At 47.9% G+C, this 27,309-nt stretch overlaps 1 protein-coding gene across 3 annotated transcripts in view; it reads right to left on the bottom strand.

Moving 5' to 3' along the window:
• CAMKK1 (calcium/calmodulin dependent protein kinase kinase 1) overlaps positions 1–27,309 on the bottom strand; it is a 92,932-nt gene that overhangs the window by 56,612 nt on the left and 9,011 nt on the right. Inside the window, exon 1 of one of the 3 annotated variants that reach the window (XM_027690932.1) lies at positions 1,441–1,557. The exons of the other annotated variants lie outside the window; for them this stretch is intronic. The gene's annotated coding sequence lies outside the window, so the exon portion shown is untranslated. Of the gene's footprint in view, positions 1–1,440; positions 1,558–27,309 lie in introns of those variants that run through there. 3 annotated transcript variants of the gene reach the window in all.

Genomic DNA, 27,309 nt, shown 5'->3' on the forward strand with positions numbered 1-27,309 from the left:
CTCCCATCTTTTCTGCAGGCTTGCTTGAAACACATTGACAGAAGTGTCATTCACTCAAAACATGAAATGGTGAAATCAGCTTTAAAAGCTTATATTCAAACTATATTTAAAGCTTCAACCCCGAAGCACAAATCCCTTTTGGAGCCACAGTGCAGGCACTGGGGGTGGCTCACAGCAGCAAGGGAAGGGGTGTGGGGTTTGGTCCTGCACACTCTGCACGTGGACCCACAAACACAGAGGCAAAGTAGCATGAGCTTCCCCTCTGCCAGACCTCCCTGCTCGCCCAAGCCCCCAAACCCCAGCTGCAAGCTGATTTTAAATGGAGGGAGAGAGGCAGTAAAAAGGCTTCCACCATTTAATCCAGCTTGCACAAGGGATAGGGGGAAACCTTTAATTCCACCCTGAGTTAAAAGCCCAGCTTTGCTCTTCTGCCTACAGAGAAATAAACCCAGGGCCTTTCCTCGCAGCAGCTTTAGCTTCTGGACACTCACAGCTCTCCTCACTCACAGGAGGAAAATCAACCTGCAGCTGCTCCCCCATCTTCTTCCCTCCTCCTCCACCAGGTCTTTCCCACATGTGGGAGCGAAGGGAAGGAAGAATCTGCTCTTGTTGCTGTGCGGCTGGACACGAAAGCCCACAAATCACCCCCCTGGACTGAACACCTGGGCATGTCATGCTGCTCTGCCAACAGGAAAAAAAGGCTGGAAGCACTGGGAAGAGCAGCCAGGTCCCAGCAAACAGCGATGCCTGTGTCAGCCACCAGCACAGCTCCTCATCACCCAAACCAGGCACCCCAGGGTGTCACCCCCTCAAAAGCTGAAGCACAGCTCTAATTCACAGCACAGGCTGCAAAATAAATCTTCAGCTAATCGACAACTTAAATAGATAAACTGAAGATAAACCCCATAAATCAGTTTATCCGATCAAAACAAACAGACTCGCACGGCGTCACAAAAATAATGCAGTGCTGCTAAAAGTAGGCTAAAAAATCCAGCAGACTTTAAAGGAAACAATTGTTCATGTGTAGAACTGGGCTTTGTTTCAGGTTCCGCTGTTTTGAAGGATTCCTCTTCACTGATAAATCCTCCAAAATCATATTGGAAAGCAAAGATCTCTGAATAAGCAAATCAGTTACGCACAGACCAGGCTCACTGTGCATCAACTCAGCACAAAAGGCAATTACCAATTTCTGCGAGGCAAAAATCAATGGTGGATTTGCAGTTTGTCAGGCTGGGACACAACCACAGCTCGCTGGGATGGGAAATCCCAACAAAACAAACTCCACAATCACCTCCTCCCAGCTCCTGCACAGCTTTGGGCCCGACGTTCTCCACGCTGATCCCCCACCACACTGAACACCTCCTGTAGATCAGAGGATTATGCTGCAGACACAAACCAAAGCTGCAAACAAGCTTATATGAGCAAAATTAATTTACTTACAGATATCTTATTTACCATTTTTCCCTGTAGCTATTCCTCTGCTGCAGGCAGGCTGCCACTTCAGCCGTGTTTTTCCCAATATATTTATCAAATGGCTGCACATGTTTCCCAGAAAGGCATTGAGCAGAGCACGGTACAAAAAATCCTTTTGAAAGGAATATGATCCTGGAGAAAATCTCTCTGTATTGTATGTGGGAGTGGGAGATGAGCAAATGCAATTAGTTTTGCTGCTCGATAAAGTATTTCAGAGCATTGTTTGAAAAATAAAAAATGGTAAATCTAGTTTACTGCCTGGTCCATCCTTTTGGCTACCTAGAAATGTCCCTATGAGAAAAGATAGGGAGGTTAAAAGGCCTTGGGTCTCAGCAAATCCAGCTTCATTTCCCAATTTTGCTACAGGCTACCCAGAAAAGTGACTTTACAGCTTCATCTGTCGCAGTTCCCAGGTTAAGAGAAGGATGCTGCCTGCAGCTCACCTCATCCTGCTTCCCCTCTGTGTCCCTGAGAACACATCTACCCTGTTCTGAGGCACCAAGGGCCGTTGCAGTAAAACAATCGCAGTGAACAATAACTCGAATTTGCACAGAAAGCATTCAGGCAGCGATTCTGCTGCTGCACAGTGTCAGAGATTCCAAATGCTCATGGCTGGCATCCTCCGTGCCAGCCTGGGGACTGGCAGGGTTGTCACACTGAAACCCTGCCTGCAGGCACATCCATTAGGTGCCTCTTGACCACGCCAGACCCACTGGCACTCTCACAAGGGAGAGGTCCCAAAGATCACAGCAGGATTTAGTCTGTGCTTTACTACACACCGCCAAGGTCAGGAATCAGGCCAAGTTTTCTGAACAGTGCAGTGATCCACGTACCAGGACAGGCTGCCTGCAGAGGGGATGTCACCTCCATCACCAGCATCCACCAGCTCAGGTAAGATCCCCCCACCAGGAACTCCCTCCTGCCTGGGGCGGAGCTGGCAGCACATCCAGCCCTGTCCTGGATCACCCTGTGCGTGTGCCCTTCAGATGCTGCCCCCAGCAGCAGAGCCATGGTGAAGAATCTGCTCTGACTGCTGTCAACTGGCAGCACAAACTCCCTTTAAGGAGAGAAGCAGCATGTCCTGGGCTGGGCTGACAAATCCTGGACAGCTCCTCGAATGACATTTTAGAAATATTAAGTCAGCAAGTCCCTTCCAGAGCCTGAGCTGTCTCCCCACACCAAGCACTACAGCCTAGGAGTATTTCCATCCCAGAGTCTCTCCTGTGCTCCCTGTTCTGCAGGACTTCCCCAAGCACTCAGTGTTACTCTGCTACCCCAATATGAGGGAAGTAATTCCACATACCCCATCCTGACCCCATCACCTTTTTACACATAGGGGAGGCACTTGTCCAAAGTCCAGCCAGCTCACTCCAACACCTTTGGTCTGGAGAAGCTTAAGGGAGACTTGGTCCCACAGCCATGCACTGGAGCAACATCTGAGCTGCCTCGAACCCCACAAGTGGTTTGCAACACATGGATCTTCAGATCTAAGGTGCCAACCCCTTATGGGTCTCATTGCTGTGGTGGGAGAGCAGCCAGAGGGTTTATTTTTCCTGCAGCAATTCAATTCAGAGCATGTTAGCATGGTCAAACACTGAAAACAGGTTGCCCAGGGGGTTGTTGTGGATACCCCAACCCTGGGGTTCAAAGCCAGGCTGGATAAGGCTTGGAGCAACCTGGTCTAGTGGGAGGTGTCCCTGCCCATGGCAGGGGGGTTGGGACTGGCTGATCTTTAAGGTCCATTCCAACCCCTTCACATTCTATGATTGTATGATTTTGTGTTGGCCTTCATTCCAGCTCTGCCAGCTCCTGGCACACCAAGCAGGGCACCTGAGGGTGAGATTGCCTCTTGCCCATCTCCACTCACACTGCTGCTGTGAGGAGAAGCACAGGAGCTTCTTGGCATATGTGAAAACCACTTTCAGACATCACTGGCTGAAAGGCAGCCCAAACCAAGAGGCAAAGGATGACAAGAAGTTGCAGCTCTGTGAAGCTGAAAAGAAGCAAATCCCTGCAGCCTTTGCAGAGATAATCCAGGCAGGTGTACACCACACTGGCCATGTGGGATATGTTCTCCCTGGGCAATAATCACTTTTGGTACTAATTCCTGACTAAAAGCAGAAATCATTAACACAATCCAAATAATAAATAAGAATATATTTTTGGTGCTTTTTGCACACACACACCATACATTTGCTTTGTCCTGCAGCTCACAAGGCTCTTGTTTCAGAGCACAGACAAACATGTCTTGCTGAAAAATCTCTCAATCCTGCTGTAATCATCCCAGTCCCTTTCCCTCTTCTCTGCACAGCTCTTGGCTGTGAGCCTGGCTGTTGTGCCACAGATGAAAATTAGATCTAAAAGCTTCTGTGAAGCTCCTTGCACAGCTTTAACAGTAACCACTGAACAACAAAGAGCAGCAGTTTTTGCAATTCAAGCACTGTGTGAGAAATTTGAAAAGCAGGTTCAGACCCCGCTCCTGCCAGATTTTTCTCCATACCACAGTCTGGAAAATGCATCATTCTACCTCCTCCTTCTTAGTCCTTCCCAAGACAAGGTGCTTCCCAAAGGGATTTTAGGGTCAGTTCAGCCCCAGAGCTACAGAAAACGAGCACCCCATGGTGCAGCACTCTGTGCTTCTCCTGGTCTCCCTCTCTTTCCCATGACAGACCCCATCTGTAGGCAGAATCTGGGGTTTGGATCTGATGAAACACTGATGCTTTCATGCCCCTGGGTGTAAGGTGTGGATGCAGATGTGAGACAGAGGGGCTGAACTCAGCTGCCAGCTTCTGGTATTCTCATTTTAAGAATATAAGTTACAGCCCTTCACACCACAAAGGCCATGTAACCACTTTTAAGAGCAATTAACAGCATATTTTAAACATGTTTTGAAACTAGTCAGAATGCTGAACCAAAATCTCCATTCTACCTGCCTACAGCACGAGAAATAACAACCACCTTGTGCAAAGTTTCACAAAAGATTTCCCAACTGCATTATATTTCATCCCTCCATGTTCTAATTATACGATTAAATACATTTGCATAATCAGATGCAATTACACTAATTGCATATATAAGCAATAATCAACCAAAAATTGCTCTGAAGAAAAAAGTTTCTACTTCAGGAAATTCCTGTAACAAGAAAACACTGAGGAGTGTTTAGACAGACTGAGTGCCAAGTCTGTCTAAGCGAGAGCAATATTAACAATATAGGCTCCAGATACCACTGCTGGAACAGGAGCCCTGAGAGAGCATTGTCTGACTGGGTAAAGCTCTGCTGGCACATTTTAACCATGTCTTCAGTGGGGACAACACCAAAGAATTGGAGCTGTGCTCCTTTGTACTCGAGCCCTGGCTACACACAGCTTTGGTACATCAGGTTTGGCTGCTGTGTTTTATAGTAGAAGTTCAGCAAGACTTGTGGGCATCACCCCCTGATACTGGACTATATTTGCTTCTGCTTTAATCTTTTAAAGCTGTTTATCATCCTACGAGCATCAGAGGTGGTTTTATTTTGCAAATTACAGCTGGGAAAGCACAGGGAATGGTCAATGAGAGGCACTCAGGCCACATATCCCACAGGTTTTGCTTGCAGTGATGTGAAGTGCTGTGACTCACCAGCTCTGCAACAGCCCAGAAGTGACCACAAACCAGCACATCCCAACACCCAACTCCACACCAACTCTGCAGACAACCTGAGCTCGGATTATAACAAATCCCATTTGCCCTTGTGGCAAGGGACAGAAAAGCCTTGCAGGGGAAGGCCCCTTGGCCACTGTGCCAGCCCGGTGTCAGCTCCTGACACCACGGCAGTGAGGGGTGGGAGGATGGAGGAGGTTGGTGTGGGCAGAGAGCACCGAGCCTGGTCTTACTGGATGGTTTGCCTTACCTCCAAGAGACCCTAGGAGAAGCAATATGAGGGAATTGGGCATGTTAATGTGCACACACAGCCTGGACAAGACCTGAACCACTACTCAGTTTGGTGTCAGAGGAGAGCAAAAACTCAGCAGACCCTGTTTCCAAACTGCTTTCAGCAGACACTGACTCAGACCTCAGAGCCTGCCTACCCCAACCTCCTCTTCAGCACCCATCAAGAGTTCAGGAAACACCCAAATGCAACTTGTACAATGCACAGGGAAAGCTAAGCCCCATAAATCCAATGGAAAAGCAGCCTTCTGGCCACCATCTCTAAGAGTACATTGTGCCACAGCTTGAGGTTGCACAGGTGGGCACGGACAACATCAGCTCACAGAGAGGTCCTGAGTAGGGTCAGTGCAGAATCTCTGCATGAAGGGAGCAGAATCTTGGGGCTGAAGCTGAGCAGGGAAGAGGAGGAGGAGGAGGAAGAAGTGTCATGGTAGCTGTCACTTGCTGAGCTGAGAGGCAGCGTGATTCCCAGGAGAGGGGGCAGCAGTGGCAGGGAGCACAGCTTGCTGGAGGTGGATTTAAACAGCCAGTGAGGGGGTGCTTCAAAAAATAACTGAGAATGTCGGGTTACATCAAAGTTGAAAGGATTAGATTATTTGTAAAAATATTAACAAGCAAGGTAGTAGCCAGACCCTGTTGATTAACGAGAAGAATCACTAACTCAGAATGAGGGAGGCTTTAACATTTAGGGTCTTCACTGCAAATAATGGCTTACCAAAAATTTGTACCATGGCAAGGTAAGTGGCAGGTTAAATTAAAAAAAAGGTTTTCAGTTGTGCTAAGGGGAAGGGATTCATCTCAGGTGAGCCATCTTCTGCTGCAAGCTATAATGATACCTCAAAATTGCCACAGAAGATGACGCAGACATGAAGAAAACAAAAATGAAGACACCAAAAGGACCTGAACAACCTATCAGTCTGCAAGGGTGAAGTCTAATATTCCACAATGGCCAAATCCCCTCTGATCTCACAGGAATGGAATTGGGCACTCAAATCAAAGCTGTCTCTAAGCCACTGCAGTTATCACAGTGCCTCTGGAGGACTGTGCTGCAGGGCAGGACACCTCCCATCCAAACACGGCCAGGGCACCAGCAAGAAGACTATGGAAAGCATCTCTGTGGCATGGAGAGGAAGAAAAGGGAATATAAGAGAAATAGAACCAAAACTAGAAGGCACAGCAATGAGCCCATGCACAGGTTTGTGTGAACACACACAGCACAAGGCACCTGCCCTCTGGTTTTAGGGTAAGGTCTGGTTTTTAAGGCTGGTAAGCCCAGCCTGCAGCAAAGGCTCCAAGAGCAGCAGGGGAGCCTCCCAGCCAGGCAAACCAGCTCTCACACACCAATCTGTCACCCTGAAGAACAGAAATCAAGTGTACAGAACAGCTGATCTTGTGGGACTGCATCCTGCCTCCACAGCAGAGCCCATGATATATACTAGCAATTAAATAAATTAGGGAGGAGGGAAGAAGCCACGTGGAACTGTGCAGACAGGCTGCTGCTTCAGCAGCAGTCTCAGCCCAAGCTGCACATCAGCACCCAGCAGACAGCCCACACTCTTCCAGGCCACCTCTTTCCTCCTTCCCCATTTATTTATTCCATCAGCACATTTCTCAGTCCTGCCTGCCTCCTCCTCTGCACCCATTAGCACCTTTCATACTGACTGCCATGGGTAACTCTGCCTCTCAGATGCTCACAGATTTCCTGGTGCTGCACAATATATAAGAAATCAATGACAGAAAGCAAATCACTGCAGGAAAATGCAGTTTAAGAGGAGCAAAGTGGAATCTGGGAAGGGACACCTATAATCATCAACTCAGCAAAAGAATTCAGCATCAGATACCTTTGCCAGGCTCAGATCTCACAGCACAGATCAGCACTGAAGTCAGTGTTGTTTAAAAAGCATCCTCAACAAACTGAACAAGCCACCAGGCAGAACAAGTTCACATTTACACATGTCAGTCTCAGAGGTTTACCTTTCTCCCAGACAAGGAGAAAGCTTTCAGCTGCCTTTGAGGGACCTGCAGGTATTTCAGGGGATATATCAAGTTGCTAAATTCTGTAAGCCAGCTGCAGTGAAAAGTCTTTCCACCTGTTCCAGGACTGCCAATCTACAATAAAAGTGCACAGCACAGAACACAGCAGGCTTTCTTCTTCCCAGCAGTTCAGACATGGGTAGAGATTTCTACTCAAGGCAATCTCTGCAGAGTTTTAACCAGGGAAATGATGCCAGCACCCATCTCTAAGTGCCCACAAGTTGAAGGACTTCATCAGCTCTGCCAACCTGCAACCCATAGGCAAAAGGCAAAGCACAGAACCACACAGGGCAAGGAAAAAAGCACTGAACTCTGTAAAACAAGACAAATGGTCTTCAAATTCAGAGCTCAAAGTATTTGCTCTATTTCCACGTGGATAACTCCCATCTTCCGATAATCCTCACATCTTTAGAAACCCCGGCACTTGAAAACATGTCCTCAGTTGACCTGCACAATATCAAAGGCAGCAGCAGAGAGGCTCTGTACAGAGGGAACAGCTCCAGGGGATGAGCAACAGATCCCACAGGAGTCAGAACCAGGCACACCGCCCCTACAATTACCCTTGTCCGTGCACACACAACCCCCACTGCCTGGAAATGTAAAGGGTAGCAGGCTTCCCACTTCCTTTGAAGCCTTAAGCTTTAGCTCTTTAAGCCAAAATGCACTTTCAAAGCCCCAAGGTCAATGACTGGAGATTATCCAGGCAAAGGCTGCTGGGGAAAAAGATGTTCTTTTGAGCCTCTGCAATGCCATCCCTGAAATTTAGGCTGATGACAATCTCTGCGTTTGTCAGAGCATGAAAAAGGCTTTGCAGCACCAAAGGACCAAAAAAAAAAGTTTCCAGGTGAAGCTTTACTTAAAAACAAGTGTGAAAATGCCACCCTGGGGCACCCTAATTTCACCCCAGTGAAAGGGTTGAAACCAGGCTGCCATGGCTGGGTTTTCAGGTTGCCCTGGGACACTAAAGCAGTGCCCCTGTTGTGTCTCAGGACAAGGATTGTGCATTATACTCAACCAGCTGGACCCTTTCTGAAGTGTTAGAAATTATTCAAGGCCCTGTCGTTTCTGCAAAGCCACAAGAGCAGTGGGAAAAGGCAGGTTTCTGGTCATCAAGTCAGCAGGTGCAGGAGAAGAACAGAGAGTAAATATGCTGGCAAGATGTCCTGGCAGTTTTTGATGGCAATACAGGGTTTATTCCTGCTTCACATGGTCCAGTGAGGCACAGCTGAGCTACAGGAGGAGCTGCCCCAGCTGAAGACAGAGACAGAAGAGACACAGCCAGTATTGATGGCAGCACACACAGGGCCTTTGCACAGAGACAAAGCTCCTTCCCAGTCCCCAACCTGGGCTGTAGCATTTTCCTCCTGCTCACAGAAGGCAAAGCTAAAGAACAGCACCTTGAAAACCTAAGAGCTGTTAGAATCCATCAACCTGCACAGGATTTTTAGGTTCTTCTCTGCCCTGCCCTGGACTCCACTGCAGATGACACCACTTCCAATTAAAACCTGAATTTGGCAGTTTGCTGCCAAAATTTCCAAGGGAAGGGAAAGGTGAACACAGTCGAAGAGGAAAGGGGGTAAAGGAAATATGATCTGTGTATTTTAATAGCAAGCAAAGACACGTGGAAAGACGGGATGTGGTTTACAAATGTAGTTTGAGCATCATTTGTGCAGCCTGGCCAGCCCTGTGCCCAGGAACAGAGCACAGAAGGAAAACTCTGAAGCTAATTGACTTGGGAACTGGTAGCAATACCTGATCCCAACAGCTGTCCCATGCCCTGTGAGAAATCCCTGTGGGACAGGTCAGGGTATCGCTGGCAAAGGAATTACACTGCTCTGGCTACTCAGATATCCTTCTCCAGTTGCCATGGGAAAAGAAATCAAAGAACAAGACTGGTAACAACATGAAAAAATACTAAGCAAAGTGTGTATTTAAAAGCTTTGCTGGCTGCCAGCCAGGGTGCTCAGCACCTTCCAGGTTGCATCTCAGAACAATTAGTCTGTGTGCAGCCACTGAGTTTCCCAACACGCTGCTCCTCTCTGGGATGGAGACGTGGGCTCTGCTCCAGCAAAACACTTAAGCACACACTTGAACTTTAACTGTGGTCTCAGGGCATCAGAAGGGATAACATCCACATGTTGAAGCGTGAACAGCACTGAAAATCTCAGCCTCAAAAATGTGGAAATACTACATGAGTGTCTGGGTGAATGTGTTTCACATGTGTCTGAATGATAGAGCTTCCTCAGTTCCTCTGGAGCCGATCCAGGGCTCCTCTCCCAGGAGGAAAGGAGGACAACAGTCATCTTCCATGCCTTCCTCACTGCTTGCTGGTGTCTGGGAGACTCACATGCTCACACTCATTTGGAAAGGGATGCCAAAACCACCCAAAATCATCAACCAGACAAGGAGCAGAGGCACAAATAAACCCACACAGGTAACTCACTTGGAGGCAGCTTTGTCTGCACATGAACTAACCTCATCTGGAAGGTTTCCCGGGCAGTAAAAACACCAAATCATTAACATTTGCCTTTATTATTATTATAATATTATCATCATGCATTAGACATATTTTTTTTGCCTTTTACGCTAGCTACATTTTAAAACTCAGAATACACAAAAAACCCCTTCTTCTGCAATTAAAAGAGGCAAAAGAAACTAGAAAACTTCTTGAGGAAGTGATACATTCCTCCTGACTTGAATTCTCTGAGAGGAGCTGCTGGTAAAATCCTCCTTACCTGTGATCCAGGAGATCTAGCAAAGATAGTTATAGAGACCTGAAAACCTACAAGCCCGTGAATTATTCTCTACTACCTGACTAAAGACACTTGTTAGAAAACTATTTTTGGCTTTCCTTTCACCAGTTCTGTTTAACAATAAAACCCAATTCTTCAGCTCTCTGTTTTTGAAGTTGCAGCCTAACACATTTCAAAGGGAAATTATCATTTACATAGTGCCTGTCACCTGCCATGACCTACCTGTGCTTTACAGATGGTACCTACTCACCAAGGGCTAAAAACATATTTACACAGGAATTAGGAAGAGACACTCTTGCTCAGGGTCACCCAGACAGCACCTCAATGGTCAGTAAGAGAATCCCAAATTTCTTATTCCTGACCTCCGGCTATTTCACTTGCCTTTGTACTCCTCCTATAATGGAACACACCTTTATAAGAGCATATCTAGCACCAGCATCATTTTTTATAACAATCCTACATTGTCATTTCTGACACAAACCAGAATGCCTGCACTGGAATCATGCTTTCAGGCCTGTTTCTGACAGTCAGTGCCTCCCCATTTTTAACATTTGGAGCAGTTTAACCACATCCAGCTTAGCAAAGCCTATGCCTAAGCCAGCAGCAAAGCCCCAGCAAAACCCTGCACAGCTCAAGTCAGACACAGAGATCAAACTGCCACTGAGCTCAACTGATCCATCAGGAACCTGGTTAGATCAGGAATTGCCTACACTCTGTTTGTTGCAGGATGACTGTGAGATCAGAAAGATGAAAGATTAGAAAGAAAAAGAAAAACCCAAAAGGTTTACTTGCTATCTAAAGCTTACAGTGGATTACAAAGGAATTTTTCCTTGTTTCCCCAGGCTCTCACATATGCTATTCACTTGCTTACACACATGCATTTTTCTGACCAACCATAAGTTCACTTTATCAATATTTTGATAATGAAAAAATATAATTACATATAAATTAAAGTGGAGAATAGCAGGGTTTTATTTGCCTAGTAATGATGAGTGTTTCAGGGGGCAGCTTCTATCTAAGGATGCTTTCACGCACTGCTGATGGCACAGGAGTTTGAGAACAAGCTCAGACCTGCAGACAACAGGGACTCAACACAGTAAGATGAGGAAAAAAGCTTGAGAAGTCTGATCTGAAGCATGAGATCACTCTGCCTGACCAGGAAGCAAACAGAAAAATTAAAGTCTGGCAGTGCTGTAGAATTCAGGCAAATCTCCTGGGATGCACCTGATTTGCAAGATAGAGCTGTTTCCTCTTCTGTCTGACAAACCATCCCATCATGATCTAGATGCTATTAAAAAAATTATCAAAGGCAGAGGTGGAAATTTTAAGCTCATCTCCACCCATCCCATTCTGGAAGCACCCAAAAGAGAAGCCCTTATTCTAAAAGTGACTAAGATGTGACTCATGTGATGAGTCAGCACATTGGCTCGGGAAGCCTCATTCAATCCATGGCCATATCCAAGTCATTTCATTACCTAAATCATTTATCCATTTTATACATTAATGCAGCAGCACTCCAAGGCCAGGAAGGGGCTCTCATTTCAAAGTGTAATTGCTGCTGATCTGGTCATACTGAGACAGACAGAGCCCCACCAGGAAACCCTGTGCTGAAACAGCAGAGCAGAACCACAGGGCGAGCCTGCGTTTACAGTGCTCTGAAAGGAAACTCTGGAGACGCCTCCAAGCTCAGCAAACACATGAGTTAAGCCTGTACCAGCTGCTGGCATCGGGTGCTGGTGCAGCTCAGCACCCTTGCAGAGGCAAACACCAGTCCTGCTCCTGGCAGCAGGATGCCAGAGCCCAGCTCTGGATCCAGCAGGCACAGGCAGGTGTCAGGACCGCAGCCACACGCTCCCAACATCCTCCTGTTACTCTTGCAGAAGCTCTTATATGAAGCTGCAAAAGCATTAAGTTAAATCACTTATGGTACTTAAATCTCTCTCAATTCTGGAGGAATGTGAGCACCTGACAAAACTTCTTCACAAACATCCTGTGGGATACATCCACGGGCAGGGAAACAGCACTAGGGAGCAGATCGAATTCCTATAAATGCTTCTTAACAGACCCTAACAAATACCTTGAAACCTTTGAAATGCTAGCTTGAGATCCAACAGGAGATCTATGGCAGATGTCCCTCTGCCTTCTTCCTAAAATCCCAGCAAGGACATCAGTGAGCAGGTCTGGTCCCTCCTCCAAAGGCCCCTCACACTGCTGGGCTCTGTCAGGGCAGCCCCAAGCACAGCAGCAGAAATGCACCCAGCAAACCACCAAAATGATGAGTCTGTTCAGTCTGTTTTACAGCCCAGTGCACAGCCTTTCTGAGGCTGCTGATTTCTCTCTGTTCAATCAGCACAGCACAAAAATTATACTCATAAGTGGAATAACTTCAAAGAACCAATTTAAGTTGTTCCACACCAAACCTCTGGCATCACACTATGACCAGTGTCTTGGTATTGCATTTCCACAGGTTTTAGGTTTTCTGAATCTTTCAATAGACTCCCACAACACAGCCAGGGTTTCCATCTAACTGGCCAGCCCTGTGAGCATCTGCCTTTACATAAACAAATGTAAAAGAATTGAGATTTCTCGCCTGGGAGTAAATTTGCAATTTGCCTGTGCTGGACTAAAGGTGTTAATGGTTGCCAACACCCACCTGCTTTCCTCCATGGAGCTGAGGCCTCTCTGCCTTCATTATTCCCTTTGAGGAAAACTTTGCATCCCTTTGCACTAAATCCAGTGACCACAACTCAACCTCAGGCAAACTGAGGTCAAATAACAGGACCTAAGCCCATAAACACCGTCAGGCTTGGCTCCACAGCTGTGCTGCAGTGGTGTGGCAGTGATCTTCCTCGGCTCAAATGTTAGACCATGTCTGTCCATGACTCCTGACCACCTTTCTACATCTCCTTTCACTCTAAGAACTTCAAATTCACCACTGAAATAATCGACTAACAAGGAAAACCACCCACCTCCAGAAGCAGAAGGGAAGAAAACCCACACAACAAGCTGGCCTGAGGATGCAGAGACTTAGACACAAAGAAACAGCCCAGAAAAACCTGGACGTTACCAAGAAGCAGAAGCAGCAGCTGCCAGCATTGATGAAGAAGGATGAAAAGGCTGAAAACCTCCTCAAAGGCTCCTTACAGCTGCCTGCAGGTGCAGGTACAAGATTAGCAAAGGACAAGCTGGTTTTCAGCGTCATTACAGCAAACACTGCTAAAGCTGCAGGTGGGTTGACATTCACCCCCCAAGGGTTTGGATGTAGGTCCTTGGACTGACAGCTCAGCTGTGACACAGCCCAGCTGCTCCCAGGATGGCACATGCACTTACACACACCTTCAGACATGTGTGCACACAAAATTAACCAAACAGCTCCCATCCCACCAGCATCTCATCCCATCATCACCTATTGCTCTCCACAGGGATCACATCGGGTGCACCAACGAAGTTTCCAGGAGGGAGGAAAACCCGACAGCCTTCAAGAAGAATGCACAGCAGCTCGACCACAAATCCACTGCACACTGAGGCAAACATGTCCCTTCTCTCTCACACCAAAAGGCATCCTTCAAAGTAAAATTGCCAGCTCTTCTGCTGTGCTTATAATGTCATGAGAGCTGTCTGCTCCCTGCTGGGATAACCACTCCGTGTGTCTGCCTCTGTCCAAGCCACTCTTCCAAGCACTGACAAGGAGCAAAATTTCACCAGCCATCTCCAGCTCCTCTGGCCACCACAGAATGCACTCGATGGCTGCAGGAGGATTATACACCAGCAGGATGCCGTGGCACTTGGAACTTATGCCTCTGGCACTGGTGAAAAGGGAGAGCAAAGACAGACAGATCCTCTCAGCAGACAAATAGCTGTACCTCGGGCAAAGAGAGAGGCAGGCAAGAAGGAGCTTATTGTTTTCCTTAATCTCCTTCTCTGAGAGTTCACTGCAGAGGCTTAAGGACAGTCTCACCCCTGGAAACACTCCCTGAGCTGTTTGCATCTGAGCCATGGACAAGGCAGGTCTGCCCTCGAATAACTGCTAACACAAAGCTGCAGCTCTTCCTGGCAGCTGAATTCAAAGGGGACTGTGGGGAGCAGAGAAGCAGTAGAAAAACACCCAGAGTAAAACACTTTATAAAGACCCATCAATTACAAACCCCTGGTTTCAGGCTAAGGATTTGATCCTGCTCCAACTGTGAATCACTGGTGAGGTATTGCTCACCCTCTGCTCTGTGACAGCACAAATCCCAGAGAGGTTATACACTTCACACGGATTTCTAAGCCCCTGGGAAGACTTCTTCCCACCCCACTGCAAGCATGGTAGTGAAGCCAGTAACAACAGAGCTCCCCAAGGATGGGTCTGTGTGCAGCCACCACTGGATCCGCTCCATGGATGTGCTTCACAGAGGAGCACTGACCACGGCCAAGGCAACTTCATTGCCACTCTGTTTTTAAACAGCCAGAGCTCTGTGAAGTCATTAACTCATACAAAACATTTCACATCTGTTTAGGGAGCTCCATTTTTACAAGCATTCACACATGAAAAGCAATCATTGAGTGCATTCAAGAAGACGTGAAATCAAGAGAGGAAGAACCTTTTGCCATAAATAGTGGAACACTTCCTGTATTTTGTGCCACATGGCCTTTTAAATCCTGTTACCTTCAACATCTGCATCTTCACTTTAAATACCTTGCTTCCCCATACTGCTCCTGTATTTTTCAGAAAGTCAAAGCCAACTGGAGCATTCGTGGTCTGCCCAGGAAGACACCAGTCCAGCTAAAAATTTGTACTCTTTCCCCTGCCTCCCCACCCTTCTCTCCTCCCCTTGCTACACCTTGACTTTCAGACAGTAAGTTTTAGTCAGGGTCTGTCTGTGTACAGCACCAGCACCATTTCCCAGTATGAACCATCAACACCAGAAATGCAAAATTCTGCTTGTACAGGGGCTGGTCCAAAGCTCATTGGAAAGACATCTCTCTCTTCGATGGCGTGTGGACCAGAGCCATGACAATGAGCAGACAAGCACGATTTGCAAAGCTGACTATTTGGGGAATACAATCATGCAAAAACATGATCTTCTAGCAGAATGTCTTTTCACTTTCTAACAGACCAAAAAAAAGTGTGTGCACACATATATGTATGTTTTTATCACGTGTTTTTGGCATAGGAAGCATTTTGATGCCATGGTGACGGGTGCTTCTTGCAAACCCTTCACATAATAGACACGGATAAACCTGAAGCCAATTAGGAAAGCAACACTGCTGTGCTTACATGATCCACAGCTACTCTGAAAGGGACAAAAATTTAACTCCTATGAAAAAGATCAAAACAAAAACCCAGATCCATTGTTGAACAGATTAATGAGACTCCTGGAAAGCTCATCAGGGATTGGGTTCAATCTCTGCTGCTGTTATAAGCATAAGCCCTGTACAGCAGTAACAAAAGACTTGCCTAAGTCCCATGCTCTCCATTTACTCTGCAATGAGGCTCTGCTTGGGCTCACAGCATTTAACATACACAATCTTCATTAAGGTGACAGGGACAAGAGGAAGGATTTGGCTGAAATTTATACTGCAGCAAAACAAGGCTCTTGATGGCCCTTTTTATAAGGACTGCCAGTATGGGAGAGAACAGAAACCCAGTGCCAGCATCACTTGTCCTGACCCAGCAGAGTCTGGGCACGATGCTGTGCAGGGACCTAACCCATGTACAGCAAGAGCCACTCCTTCCCCAGGGAGGTGACAGCCAGGTCAGGGAGAGAGGGGAGCTTGGGATACCTGCATGCAAGGCAAGGAAAACCACACTGCACTGGCAGGAGCGAGCCTGGAGCTGATAGGGCATCAACCAGCCAGAGCCGGTTGCCCAACCCCGGCCCAGCAGAACAAGGCAAAGATGGAATTAGGGCAGGAAGGCTCCTGCTCAGCAGTGCAGCAAAGGTACAGCCATGGAAAACAAGCCACAGACGACCCCAGAGTGGTTCCCTGCAGCTGCAGGGACTGGATGTGTCACCAGCTCCTGGGAGAGGCTGCGGGGATGTGCTGTGGGAAATGGGTTAATGACATCCAGGGGGAGAAGTCCCTGCGGGAGCGCTGGCAGGTAAATGGAGCTTGGGAATGACATCCTGCTGAGAAGCAGCATCCAGCACCCCTCGTTGGGCGTCAGTCACGCGCTCCCCAAAAACCCCCGAATTAGAATTAAACACGACGCTGCCACCTCCACACCAGAAATTATTCATTCCATAAAAAGCGTTTTCCTACATCTCTTTTATGACTCTTCCATTCCTCTCCAGGCCCCCTCACTCCTCTCCCGCAGAGGAGTCATTTGATGAAGGAACTTTTCTCACTGCAGCATTCTGCAAAGTTGGGGGTTTTTTTGTAGAAGGGTTAAATGAGTCTATCCCTGCAGGGCTGGCTGATGCCAGAGGAAAGGGCAAACCCCCAGTTACACTGGTGACAGCGAGGGGAAGGGGATTCTTCCCACTGCAACTGAGCATCACATCCACTTGCTAAAGGCAGAGGGAATCCCACCACCTCCTTCCAATGTGATTTTACCATATCGTTCTTCAAGATGTGCAGATTAGAACTAAATAAGTATCTCAACACATGCCTCGTGTGCTTAAGTCTTATTAAAGCTAAGCAAACACTTAGGAGCACATCCTGCTTCGGGAAGCACTGCTGGATGGGGTCTGTGCTCTGCCCACAAGTGGGCTTCACATGAACTCAAGGTTTTCCAGGCACAGCTCAGGAATCTGGGCAGGAATAGAGATGGTGGTGAATGGTCTCACATACAGCAACATCTAAAGATGGGGCCAGGGAGCACATGGAGCCAGCAGGATGCTGCCCAGTGTGCCCTGAGAGCCCATGGATTCAGAACCAGTTGCACGTCTGGGACAGGTAAGAGTCACTTTGTTTTTTCAAGCCATTGCCCTGCATTTCTTTATGCCTGGTCTAGAAGAGGAATCACCACTGTATAAGCAGTCAAGCAGTAGTGTAGAAGTCCCTACTGGGAGCCAAGTTTTAACTCCTGGCTGTCATCACTTCGTCAGACAGAGTCAGACATGTTCACCCCACTTTGCTGCTTCTCCACAAACCAGGGCCAGCAAATTCTCATGCTGGGACTGGGAGGACTGAGCCACCACTGAACATCTCACAGGTCCTTGCAGATCTCACTCACTTCCACTGGTGCTTGCACCAAGTGCCACGCTGTCATCTTCCACTGCTCAAACTCCCAACATCCATAAATCAACTACAGCATTTGCATCTCCTGCAATGTTTAACTGGGACAAATGCCACTGTACACTCTGCTGGAGCACTGCTGGTGAAGAGTGTACAGAGTCATAACACCAACCAAAAGGTTTAAAGTGGTAATTCATCAGCTACAATAATAAATAATACATACACTTTCAAGTGTTTGCTCATTTCCTGGATGTCTCCCATAAATACCTAACCAGTAAAACACACTTTGAACAGAGACACTTGTATCTTTTCCCTTCTGAGCTAACTCTGTGCCATTTACTTAAAATAGAAAATTCCGTAGGAGAAAGACAGGTTGAAAGGTAACAGAATTTTGGAAGTAGTTTGAGCACTCAAATGTGCTCTGATCAACAAATACTTAAAACAAGTGTTCAAACTTTCCTCAATCTTACCTTATTTTATGGACAAAGTTCAGATACCTGTTTTAATTCCTTCAGTCAGTCAGGCTGCTGGTCCACAGCCTTCATCAGCAAATATCACATGTGATGCTCACTGCTCAGGCTGTACTCCTGCCAGGACAAACCTTGGGAATTCAGCCTCATGGAAATCAGCACCAAGATAAAAGCCTGGCCTCAAAAACACAGCCCAGGCAGCCTTCACTGAAGCACAGGAGCTTTGCTTTTAATGTAGATGGAACTTCTAGTTCGAGCTTTTGAAACAACGTGTTGTGTTAAAAAATAATAATAACAAAGGAATCGCTGCAAATCTCCTCCAGAAAAGGAAACTGGAGTTGTCAAAACAGCTGGAATGCTCTCCACAGCCTTCAGCATTTGCTTAAAGGGGCTGGAAAAGGTCAGTGTCATTTGGTTCTTTGCAAGTTTAAATGAGTTTCAGCCTTTTGGGGGGAGATGGCCACTCTGACAGGGGTTAATCTACAATACTGAGCCCCGGGGCACTGCAAGACACCCCAGCACAGGCAGCTGGTGCCAAAAGCTGGTCACCACTGCTGTCCTCCCAGGGAAGCTCCTCGGGTGACACCGGTCCCACACGGGCTCTGCACCACAGTCGAGTCTCCTCCACCACAGCCCGGGGACACTCAGCCATAATCCCCCATCCCACCAGGGCTGAACGCACTTTTAAGCCACATATTTAGGAGGAAGGTGCAAAAAGAACCTACCTCAATATTCCAGCTGGCGCCTAATCCCTTAAACTCTCGTGGAGAGGTGCTTTTCATTTCCAAAGAAAAGCGAGTTAATGTTCTTGCCAGTGCTGTTAATCAGAGCAGCAAAGCCTCTTTTCATCGTGCAGGGCCCAGGTGACTGTTTCCAAGGGATTAGCTGTTACCACATTTAGTCCAGTAAAGGGTTTATCTCAGCCATGTTCACAAAGGCCGACTATGAAGACGTTTGCCAGCTGAATTCCCGGGAACTGACACCTGGAGCAGCCCCAGGGCTCAGAGCACACCCGGGAAAGGCATGGACTGGTAATTGGTAGGAGCAGGGAGTTTTTCACCTGCCTCCAGCATGAGAAGCCAGGGCAAGAGACAGCTCTTTTTGAGGGATACAGCCACCACCAGCTGCCAGCCCAGGGATGAGAGGAAGGTGAGGGAGCAGGAGGGGTGAGGGAGCCGGGGGCAGGAGAGGGAGGATTTTCAAAGCCCCCCCAGGGCAGGCACCAAGTCTCTTGTCAGTCTGTGCTAATGGTCCCAGCAGCTGCCACAGGGACATGTGGTTGCCAAACCCATGGAATGTATTCCAGAGAGCCTCCGAAAGTTGCACGGGGTGAAACCACTGGACTTGTGCCACCCACTTTAATCTGGAGCTCAGTCAGGCTCTGCTAAGCACTGCAAGCCAAGCCCAGGACTAAAGGAGGCACCTTTAGTGTCTGAGCCACCCTGAAGGTTTCAGAGCAGACCACCAGTCAGCCATCCAGGCTCTTCTCAAACCTTCCAGCCAATAAAGAGGAATCATGTCCCAAAAATCTAGGTTTTGTGCACCACAGTTCCCTCTGGCATTGATCAAACATTTCAATTCCTAACTTGCTGCTTGCTTCAACCTCTTGAGCAACAACTCAGGTTCACATTAGTGCCAAGGACAAACACTGAAGCTTTGGGACTGCTTCCTAAACTCTTCAGCAGACTAGAGGGGAATTCATATTTTCCCTCTTGCTCATCGAGAAAGCAGGCTGGGGTGGGGCTGGAAAGTCTTACAAAGCCCTGGGCATCCAAAAATAAGAAATTCCACTCTGATTCTGCCTTCCCTGCTCCCCCAGCTTCACAGGGGCTCTTCTGGCATCTCACAGCAGCTGGCAGAGCAGTCACTGCCAACATCGTGCCGACACGGCTGCCTGTGCCCTGGACAGAGCTTTTCTAATACCAGTGTTAAGTGGCTGAACAAGAAATATCAGAAAAGAAAGCTGGAAGCAGAATGCCTGAAGATATCAGTGAGTAGGACATCACCAGGCATTTAGAAGAATGACAAAGGTCATTTTCCCAAATAGAGGGGGAAAATAAAGGAGAAATGAGACCGAAGATCGAAGTGTTTGGCACACTCTAAAATTAGTGCTGTAATAGATCTCATCAGCCAGCATTTATTTTCCATTCTAAAGACAAGAATTCAAATAAGCTGCAGCAAGAGAAGCACTTGCTTAGCTGAACAGCCAACCTCTAACCCAGGCAGCAGCACAAACCTGGCTGCTCCATTCCTGCTGGATCTTGCTCAGGGTTTTTTTAAGTGACAACTCAAGTTGGAGACCTCTTTTGTTTGACCACATTACAATCCCAACATTACAGAGGTGAAAGAGCCTCTGGAACAGTAATGGCCATGCTGCCCATGGCACAGCTGCTCCAGGGATTTGCAAAGGAAATCCCAAAGTTACCCTGCCTGGACAGGACCTGAGGCCACAGGTTACACACCATGCTTTGGGAAACTCCTGCTGTCAACTGTCCTGATGGCTCTCACTCCTGCTTTTCCCAGGGAACAATCGCTGTTCACCTGGCTCGTGCCCGGGCAGGGACTCCCCAAGAGCTCCAACATTTTGCTGTGGCTGCCCTGGGGAACAGGGCTGGGCTCAAACTCTGTCCCTGCACATGGGTCACCAGAGCTCAGGAGGATGTGCTGGTACACATCAGCACCCCAATTTCACAGAATATTCTCAGTTGGAAGGGACCCACAAGGATCATTGAGTCCAACCCCTAAGTCTGAACTCACAACCTTGGTGTTATGAGCACCACACTCTAACCAACTGAGCTCACCTCAGCTGTGCTGATCTGCACCTCTTGAGGACCAGGCCCACCAAGGTCTGGCACAAACAGAGGTTTTTAATTCAAAAAGCAAGCAGCAAATCGCTACAGGTTTGATCTTGCAACTCTCACACTTACACTCTCTCTTTCAAGCATGCACATACATGGAAAGGTATCAAGCACACCACAGTGCTGTGGAGCACCAGGGACACACAGCAATGCCTGGGGAGCTCTGGGAAGGACCCTAAGCTCATCCAGGAGCAGCGATGGGAGCACTGATGTGACTCAGCCACTGCTCTTTCAAAGTTTCAGAACAAATCCCCGCTGGCAGAGGAGAACTGGCAGCATCACTCGGCTATGAGGTGTCAGAGATATTTCAGGCAGCCAGATATTCCCATGTAGAAACCCAGAAAAAGTCCCCTCCTCACTCCTCCAGCTGCCTCTCTTTGCATTACTGCTGACATGGATGTGACTCACTAGAGTTGGGTTTATATTAAAACTCCTGAAACAGATTGTTTGGCTGTTATGTAAAGCCAGTAAATGTTAAAACACCAGAATAAATCAGCCAGGCAGTTACCATAGCCAGCTCTTCAGAGACATCCAAGAGAACTATTTTTTTATAAAAGGGAGAGCTGGCAAGAGATGAGGGGAAAATAATAATATTAATAATACTATTATTAATAATAAAATCACAGCAGCCTTTCAGCAGAGGGAGAGATGTGCCAGTGGTTGCAGTGTCCTCACTGCTCCCAGCGTCCTGCCCAGCTATTTACAGGCAAATGCCCCAAATTCTGCTCTGCACAGGTGAAGTTATGCAGCATCACCTGCACAAGACACAAGCTCTGTGGCTCTGGCTCCCTTACCATGACACCTGAAACAGCAATGAGACCTCGGGAGAGATCAGTATGAAAGTACTGATGCTGAGCTTAGGACTTCAGCCATATCATGCTTTAAAATAAAATCAACTCAAAGCCAGGCATGAAGGTGCTACTTCCCACCCTGCCACTGGGAAGGAGGATCTGCTTTAGGAGCTGCCCCTCTCCCATGGAGCAGAGGGTATCTGCCACCCAGAGAACAGTCTCCTGCTCACAGTGACATCAGCAAGCCAGCACAGGAACAGATTTTAAAATTTGCAAACACAAGGGTTTTTACCAGAAACCTGACTCCAGGTTTATAAACAGAACACAGGCCAAAGGATTAGTCAGAAAAATTATCTGGCGAATAATCTGCAAGGATAAGCAAAACCAGAGCATATCACCATCTGCTCACAGATACCTCCTAAGGCATAAATGAGGAGCCTTCAAATTAAACCCTTCGCTGATGACCAAGCCATGGTACTTAAAATGTTCCTGCAGCTACATTAGAAACAAAAAAATGGAACAGGGTAGAAATCAGGACCCCAAACCTTAGTTGTAATGTAAAGCTTGTTAGCTGAGCTGCCACTTGCATGGGCCACATGGCCCAGCCCAAGACCCCACTCAGCTTCAGGGGGTGCCCAAGTGCCCCATTCCACATCATACCCAAGAGCAGCTGCAGCCGTGGGTCCCTGTGCACGTGAGCTCCTCAGTTTGCACACCACTGGGCACATCTGGACAGGCACATCTGGGCAGGGGACAGTGCCCAGCCCGGCCTGTGGCACTGGCAGAGCACAAGCTCCATTTCCAACTGCCCCGGAGACGAAGCTGCAGAGCATCATAATCACAGCACTGAAATGAAGCAGAAGAGATCTCCGAGCTCTGTTTAATTAAATATAGTCTGGGAAAGTCTCTGCTTTTGTTAAACACTGCCTCAAAAAGAACAGGGCTGAGTAATCCACCAATGGGGGGAAACACACTCTTTAGCTACAAGGTGTTATTATTATAGGCTTAATATCAAAATGGCTTGTTCAGCTTATTAGCCTGGAGCAAACGCTCCCAGCCTTGGCAAGACTCGGATATTACAGCTCTGCATTACACACCTACATAAGCACTCCAGGTTTGTATGGAGGGGAGTCTCCTGTCTGCAGAGGCAAGGCTTTGATTTGCACCAGATTTCCATGGCCCGGCAAAACAGCTGACAAAATAGTGTGTGTGCTGTGATAAGCACCAACAGGGAGCAGGGCCTGTGCTGCAGCAAGGCCAGGGAAACCAGTGGTGGGAATAGATCTCCTTGACTGGGGCCAGCAGCATTAATGGGTGGCTGAAGGAACTCCAAGCATGGACAGCACAGGCAGAGGCCACCAGGTAAACACTCCACAGGTGTCCTGAATACTGGGGGTGCCTTAACCAGCACCACGTTCAACACTGACCTTACATCCTGCTTAAACTCAGGCTACTGGCTTTCTCCTGCGGAACAGAGGTGATCACCTACCAACACGTAGGTAAAAGGTTCTGGAGCAGAGGGTTAAGCAGCATTGGTGCTTCTGACTCTGCCCTTGGGGGATCCAGCCCCACCAAGAAGCCCCACGCTCCCTGCCAAGGTGCTGCTGCCCCCAGCACCCACTCACCTGCCCGCAGGTGCAGCCAGCCCCAAGATGACCCCCCATCTCAAACACACAAACCATTCCAAATAATAAATGTAGCAATCCAAGACTCCCAAGAAACCACGACATTTAAGGCTCATTTTTGAGTATTCGGTGAAGAAGAAACTCTCACTTCTCAAGTTGAAAAACAAACCCTTTCTCTGTCTTTTATTTGCTAATGTGTTCATTGTATTCTGATCTCATTTTTTGTGCATAATGTTTTGCCCATCTGTTTGATTAAAAAAGAACCCAACCACCCAGCTTCATTAAGCTAATTAGATGCATTCAGCCATTGGTTAATATTCTGAAGTACTTTACAATTATTCTCCCCAGTTATTAAAGCTCCTCTGAGGATTTTATTTTCTGTACTACACTCTTTATGAGCTAGCATTCAAGTCAGACTGCATTTGCCCACTCCTCACCCACATAAAAAACATCCTACCAACTCCTTCAGTGGTTTGTGATCCAGGACATGGAGATAAAGTTCCACCTTGATCGGACACTTCAGCTCACCCTGAGCTCAAAACATCTTCCTTCCTCTGTGCAGAGGGTTCAGCACTGCCTGCCTGGAGACCACGGGAGGATGAGGAAGTGCTAAAGGGAGCACCACAAATTCTGTGCCCAGACACAGCATGTCAGAGATTTCTCTCTTCCATATTCAAGGCCCATGTGAACTTTTAAAGGGAAAAACAGCCTCAGAAAGGCTCAGGACCACACTCCAAGATGGACCATCCTAGAGGATGAAAACACACATCCACTGCCCCATAATAGACCCCAAGGTCAGCAGGAAGACAACACAGATGCTCTGTACAGTGCTACAGAACAAGAAGGAAGGGGGCAAGGGAAGAAACTGCCCTCTTCTATTTGTCTCTGCAATCCCAGCCCAGCCTCTATCACCTGGATTCAGAGAGAACAGCCAGTATTCATTCTCTCGGTGTAAAATGTGATTCCACTTGCAAGAAATAACTTGATTTAACTAAAGGAGGAAGAAATTTAGAGGTTGATGAAGCCCATTTGACATGGGCTGACCTGCTGACCTGGGGCCTGAGGAGAACCTTAATGACATGTCCTTCAGGCCAGCCTGTTCTCCTTGGTTCACACTGTAATTATCTTTCCCTTTTTGACATCCAGGCAGAGAGCCTGGACCACTCTTGAAAATTTGGCCAGGTTATTTCAACTTTTCAATAGCCTGGCAACAGCACCAATTAATAGAGAGCTCACTGTCCCACTGTGCTCCAAGGCACACTGAAAGGCAAGCCTTGGCTCAGAGAGCTTAGAATCAAAGCAGGCTTTAAAAAGATAGCTTAAATGTTGTAGTGTAACCTGGCAGGCAGGCAAACACCACACAGCTGCTTGCTCAGTAAAATTTGTGGGTTGAGATAAAAACAGTTTAATAGGACAGAAAAAGAAGATAAAATAACAATATTTAAAATAATTAGAATATACAGAACAAGTGATGCAGTTCTATTGCTCAGACCTGCTGACTGATGGCCAGCCAGCTTCCCCTCCAGTTCCTGTACAGCAGGTGAGGTGGGATGATGAGCTCCCCAGCTCTTGTGAAATCTTATTCCAGCCAGAATAAAGAGCCAACAGCTCTGCAGCCCTCCAGAGAGGGGAGGATGTGGGGTCAGGCCTCATTCCCAACAAGTTCTGCCTCCCTGAGCACGTGGCCTTCCCCTGGGGGGACAGTCAAAACGAAAGGGAGAACACCAAAGGCCTGGCCTGAGGTCCTGAGAAACACAAAACAGGCTCCTCTTCTGCATCTCCCATCACCGGCAGCTTTTCTTTGTCTTGGATTTAGGAGAAAATTAAAACTGCCAAGGACTAACTCAGGCTGCTCCTGAAGTGCCACCAAGGAGCTGGTGAGCTCTGCAGTGCATGTCACCAGCTGTGCCCAAATCAAGGGACAAACAGGGCTGGGAAATTAATGCCATTAGTCAAACTTGAGAGCAGTGCTGGCTTTCAGCCAGGGGTCACTCCAGATGTGCTCCATGTCCTGCATCTTGGGCTTTGGCTGCTTTACACGCTGCTTTCCTCACTCCTGTCCCCATCAGGGGACCTCTGCTGAAAGGGTCACGGGTCCCAGCAGGAAAAACACAAGGCTGCAGATTTTCAAAGAGACAAACCCAGTGCTTCAGTTCCCTGAATTCCCTTTATTCAGGCTGAATCCACTGCCTGCCATAGATTCTAACCACCTTCCTGAATACCAGTTCAGAGAAACTAGGCAGCAGTCACAGGAGGGGGAAGCACCATCCCACCCCTCCGTTTGGGAAGAAGGCAGCAGCTCCACAGGGAATGTCCCCCAAATGTCCCCCAGTAACCCAGCAGTGCAACAGGGAGGTGGGTGGTCCCATTTCCCTGCTCCTGATGAACAGTGTGACCCAGTCAGCCTGTGCCAAAGCTGGTAACAGCAGGAGCAGCCCCATAGCATCATGTGAACTAGGGATTTACATCCTCCAGTGAAGCCACCAACACCCCCAAACCCAAAAATCCCTTCAGTGGTCTCTTCCTGGAATCAGCCAATGCACCAGACAACACAGAGCCAGGGGAACGATGCTACTGCCTGGGAGGGACCTGCAGCAGTACACAAACACAATGCATAAGGGACACCTACCCTGGAATTTGCTCCTCTCACTCCCAAACTTCCTTTCAGCTTCCCCTAAGATGATTTCTGCAGCTAAATGAACACATTGGAGCAGAAATTTTATTCTTAATTTGTCCCTTGGGTGTTTCGCTGACCCTACCAAGAACTATATTTAAATGTGCAATTTCCTGGCTAGACTCATTTGCAGTCCCTTCCCTCCTGGCTGCCTGTGCAAGTCTGGCCCAGAATCCAATTAGCTACTACCACCCTTTAAATCAAAGGAATTAAACTCAAACAAGAAAAATAAAACCAAGGATTTTAATTACATCATTCTTATTATATGTCTAAATACTTACAATTCCCATGCTCACTGGGAGGTGGGCTTGAAAGGCTAGAAAATGACAAGTTTCCAAGCAGACAAAATTGTAGCCAGAACAAACAGTTTGACAGGAGAGAGGCTCTACCCACCCTAATCCCCAGAGCAGGTTTGGTTTAATGCAGAGATGGATGTAGGACCTCCCTGGCACCGTGGAAGGAGCAGCTGCTTCCCAGCACCTGTGAAAGGTAGGACAAGCCCAAAGACTTCCAGCTTCACACATGAAGGAGCAGCTGCAGTTTGTCTGGGTTTAATAAGAGGAACCTCCTTTCATCAGCATCACCCTCCCCAGTGTCTGGGAGTTGTTCCCACTGCAGCTTCCAGAGGAGGCCAAAGGAAAGGGAGTGGTTTGACTCAGAGTTTGCTGGTGTCACACTTACTCCTTGACCAGCTCCAGCTGGTCACAGTGACATCCAACAGCCCCAGCTGTGCACAGGAACAAGACAAGGAGGATGTGGATTCCCAAGGCCATGTAGCCCAGGTTTGCACCATGACAGAGGGCTGTTTCACTCCTTTCCCTGTCACATCCTTTAAGGCTCCAGGTTTTTCAGGTCAGATTCCCAACAGAGTGATGCTGTGGCTGTTCAGACTTAACAGTGACCTCAAGATCTTCAGAGTCCCTTCTGGGCAGGCTTCTCCACACCTCCTCCTGCTCCCAACCTGTGCTCCAGCCTTGGCTTCCTGCCTGCCTCCAGGAGCTGCTCAGCTGATCCCCACAAAGCCTTTGGCTCTGGTGAACCTGCACAGGACTGTCCAGCAGGGGATGGGGCTGTGCAGGGCAGGAAGAGCCAGGCACTGTGGGGTTGGAAGACATCAGGAAAGCTGATGTGTTATTTCACTCAGACTTTCCAACTGCCAACACTGCTCAGCTTGGGAGATACCAGGGCCACAGAGAGGTTCAGAGGAGGTCAAGGGCTTTGGAATAGCCAAATTGCTGCTGGAAATGGTGCTTCTCAATGTCAGCAAGTAAGGAGTGGCTGGGATGACCTTTCTGCAAGGTATTAACTGTCCAAGCTGGCTTCAGCTGCCAGCAGGAGCTCAGTCCATCCCAAACCTGTACCTGCTCCTGAAGAAGACAGGGACTTCACTCAGGCCCTTCAGGAGCCACATCTGCCATGAAATCAGGTTACTGCAGAAATTCCACATATGAACTGAACTTTTATGACAGTGTTGGACAGCTCAGCCTCCTGGGGAGTGGAGCAGGAAGGGGCTTAGTCTGAGTCACAGGCTTCTTGCCAA

Source organism: Neopelma chrysocephalum, unplaced genomic scaffold, assembly GCF_003984885.1.
Source record: "Neopelma chrysocephalum unplaced genomic scaffold, ASM398488v2 Primary Assembly neopelma1_82, whole genome shotgun sequence".
In the NCBI taxonomy this organism is placed as follows: domain Eukaryota; kingdom Metazoa; phylum Chordata; class Aves; order Passeriformes; family Pipridae; genus Neopelma; species Neopelma chrysocephalum.